Source organism: Myripristis murdjan, chromosome 18, assembly GCF_902150065.1.
Source record: "Myripristis murdjan chromosome 18, fMyrMur1.1, whole genome shotgun sequence".
Taxonomy (NCBI): Eukaryota; Metazoa; Chordata; class Actinopteri; order Holocentriformes; family Holocentridae; genus Myripristis; species Myripristis murdjan.
Window position 1 is genome coordinate 20,694,649 of NC_043997.1, and position 4,214 is coordinate 20,698,862.

At 40.6% G+C, this 4,214-nt stretch overlaps 1 long non-coding RNA gene across 1 annotated transcript; it reads left to right on the top strand.

Moving 5' to 3' along the window:
* Positions 1 to 1,939: 1,939 nt before the first annotated feature.
* Positions 1,940 to 4,014, top strand: LOC115376934 (uncharacterized). Its single transcript, XR_003929873.1, has 3 exons — positions 1,940 to 2,049; positions 3,324 to 3,423; positions 3,883 to 4,014. It is a non-coding gene; the product is annotated as an uncharacterized LOC115376934 (long non-coding RNA).
* The last annotated feature ends 200 nt before the right edge of the window (positions 4,015 to 4,214 follow it).

A 4,214-nucleotide genomic window follows, 5' to 3' on the forward strand; every position in this document is an offset into this window, starting at 1 on the left:
CATCAAGAAGAGGGACGCCTCACGACTGGACAAACTGGTGAGGAAAGTGGGCTCTGTTGTGGGCAGACAACTGGAGAGCCACATCCATGGCAGAGCAACGGGCGCTGAGCAGGCTCCTGCCAATCTGTCACTGTCCTGCTCCACCGACAGACTGAGGCTTTTTAACTCCACCCATGGGGAGATAACTTTTGCAATACACAGTGCACACCTTGCACACTTGGACATTATTTAATTAACCACTTATTTATTTATTAGTAGTACGTACTGCAGGACTTTTAAAGTGTGTAGTACTTACTGCTGGCCTCTTAAAGTGTCTTTTTTTCTGATGTCTTTTATTTTGTATTTTGAATTTGTGGATTTTGCTGAAAGATGTGAATTTCCCTCTTGATGAATAAAATATCTATCTATCTATCTATCTATCTATCTATCTATCTTTTCAACACTCCGTAATTGCAACGTGGAAAACTTGAGTTTTGCTGTCAGAAAATGCATCACGACTGGACTTCTCAGAACACCATTCCAGAATCTGCTTCGGGGCTGTTACACTGATTTAGAACACTTTTTATTTTCCTGAAATGAATATGCTTTGTTGTAGGAACACTGGTCAAAGTTGCCTTCGCTCAGTCTCGTCAGTATCACTTTGTGAACACTCAGCTGAGCTGGACCCAGGCTCAGAGTTTCTGCAGATACGCCTACACAGACCTGGCCACCATAGAAAACACTGCAGACCTCAGCGCAGTTAGCAGCACCGCAGCAATCTACACAGGCAAGTTCTACATCCACATTTACTATACTTGGATCAGCTCATTGCTCCAGTTTTACATTTTTAAAAGTGCATTGACTGGCCTTAGGGCACAACATCACAGCATTTGCTTGCTTTATGTATTTTTCTGATCCTTGGAGGCATGATACAGGTCAGCACCTGTAGGCTATCAGCCTTCCAGCATTAAAAATGACTGATTGTCCTAAATGGAAGCTACAATTGCAGCACAAAACAAGGCAATATATTTGTTACTGATTGGCTGAGATTAGGACTTCATGCTTACTGCTGCCATGTTCATCTCCAAAATGTGCATCATGTAAACTTTTCTGTGCCAAATTCCTGGATAGTTAATGTTCATCTGCAATTTTCTGTTGTGTAGTTAAAGTTTGCTGAAGTAGAAAATCACATGATATGGTTAAGCTATGTTTGAGTAAAAAAAAATGAAATAATGAAACGAATGAAACAATTACTGAGGTCCAGACCTCAGCATCCTCACAGATGTTGATGGCCATGAATATAACCTCAATAAGGCCTGGATGTTATGCTGGTCTCTGACATGTCCCAGCACAGTTGTGTAACATTAACTTAGATGTCTGGTAAATGTATAACGTACTAATTTAGCACTTCTCTTATTTTGGAGAGATAGACAAAATAGTCTAGTCAATGAATTCACAAGTCTTTAGTCTTATGTAGTATCCCAGAGCAGCAAAATGGCATTCTTAGGTTGCGATAAATTTGGAATGAGCTGTAGTCAATGAGTGGAACCGCAGTGAACGCCCCATGAGGACATAATAGAAAACTGTTTGTGCCGATTCATTTTGAAAGAACAACAGCCAGTGGGGAAACTCCGACATCAATCAGCCAACCAAACAATCAGCCAAATCCAACTGTATGTATTAAATGAAGGGGGTGTATAATAAAAGAGAACTGATTGATTGATTGATTGATTGGAGAGTGTTCAGTCAAATATTTTTTTCAATAGATGGAAGCATTTTTCAGCAGATTTTTCAATTGCATTTCTTTATGGATATGCTGTTGTACAGACAAGGCCTGGATAGGTCTTCATGGTGACTTGGTAAACAGCTGGAGATGGTCCCTGAATGACAGCCACTTCTATGGAGAAGGGGAGGCCGATTTTAGAAACTGGCATAACATGGAGTATATTTCTCAGCCCGACAACCTTGGAGGACAGCAGTTCTGTGTGGAGCTTTTCACTGGGTCTCCATACTTTGGCACATGGGGCGACAATGAGTGCAGTGCCATACGTCACTTTGTGTGCTACAATGGTGAGTTCATTTTTAAAGGCCAGCTACAGAGAATACGAGAAATACGTTGTGTGTCTTTTGAGTAAGACTGTCCCTTCATCCAACTTTAATGGTTTGGGCTGCTGGGCACCCAAGCTCTTTCCAGTCAAAGCAACTGAGGATCATGAGTCCCTTTTGATCCGTCTGCCCCGAGTTTTGCAGTAATCACACTGAAAGAGGGCAGATCCCTGTATCAAATACCATTTTACCCGGTTTCTCCTCTGTATCACTATTCTGTCTTACTCATAGAAATTCAGTGAGTAGAAGCGGCATAGGCCTTTGGTTCACGGCATATCAGAGTATTTCCGGGTAGTTCACCTTACCAAGGCAACAGCTGTACACGTTTGACTGATGTCACCGGAACTAATGGAAACATGTTCTGTTTTCATCAGAAAATGAATAAAAGGACTGTGAAAATAATGTGATTCTTGATTATGATTCAAATTAAAAAAAAAAAAAAAAAAAAAAAAAAATACAAAACTTTGGTTTTGGGAGAAGTCAAATCTTACCCAGTAGGTTGTTGGTGGCTTTGCCAGAACATTATTATATAACTTTGTGTAGAACAGTGCAGCTAATTAGGAATAACTTAGCTCACATCTAATTAGCTAATATTAACTACTATGAATTAGCTTCCAGTAATTTTTAAATAACGTGAAAAGGTAGTGCATCTCAAATTTTCAAGTCAAGGAGGACAAAATACTAACATTTCAGATGTTTCACAAACACTAATGAAGGCACTATGCCGAAAAGTGCAAGCGTTTTGTGTGATTTATATGTGTGATTTGAGCCAAATATACAGGTCAAATGTGAATATTTTGTTCTTGAAAATATTTTTTTGAATGTGTCCATTGGATTTTGAGTTAAGCACTCCATTGAGAATCATATTGTTGAAGCACAACCCTCCAACAAAATGTTTAAATAACCTTAGCAACACAGAGATGATTTTAATACATTTTCTGCATTACCTTTTCCTTGCCCCTTCATTGTTGCTGCAAGCTAAACATCGTGCCAGAGAAATCCTCCAAACAGCCAGGTAACTGCTTTGCCACGATGGAAGTTTCATAAAGGTTATTCAGACAAACTCTTCTGCCACGACATCTGTTGAATGTGTACAGCTGACGCAGCTGCTGCAGTCTACCTATTGAATTTCTATGGTCTTACTTTGGTTTATGTGTGTAGACTTTGTAGCAAAATGAGTTATACCTACTGTTACGACAGTATAATTTTTGCTTATAATTCACACACTATGTTTCCAGGTACAGTGAATGGGAGCGCAACCTTTGTTAAGCCCAACAGCCAAAAGAACTGGACTGAAGCCCAGAGATTCTGCAGGGAGAATTATGTAGACCTGGCCAGGTACGCTCTGATCAAACCTTTGAGAAGTGACGAACTTCAGAATGTACTACAGCTGTTGCTTTTTTCTTTTCTTCTTTTAAATACAAAACAATGACTGGGTTAGGTTAAGGTAATTTACATAAAGGTACAGTTATCATCACCATCAAAACATCACTTAGCAGTGATGTGGCTTTAATGGTCACAGGAATAGTTTCAGGCCATGGTGGCTCTGGTCCTTGCATTTCTCTATGTGGTAATATTGACAATGGTGGAAATGATCAGCATAATCTACTGCTGCACATTTTTTAAGTCACTCTGAAATAAGAGGGTCAGCTAAGATGAAAATGTGCTTGGCTTACATAACCAGACAAGGCTCTATGTCAATAATATGGTGTACCATGGATTTTTGTGCGTGGTGACACTTTACATCTCCAGATAGACTCAACCCTCAATTGTGTGTGTTCTGTGTCTCTCCCTTAGTGTGAGAAACCAGACAGAAAATGACCTCATCGAGAACTTGGCAGGTTCGGACTTTGTGTGGATTGGTCTTCACCGGGAAAATCTGTGGTCTGATGGCAGCACTTCACTCTTTCGACACTGGAGCACCGGGCAGCCGGATTTCGCCAGCTCTGCTGAGCTCTGTGTCTCCTCCTCATTCAGTGACTCAGGACGATGGTCAGACGACGACTGCTCCCTCAGTCTCCCTTTCATCTGTCACACAGCCAGTAATAACATCTTATGTTTCCATCCACATTCTCTCTCAACAAATACGGCTCTGTGGAAAGTCACAGATGGTGATGGACTAGTGGATG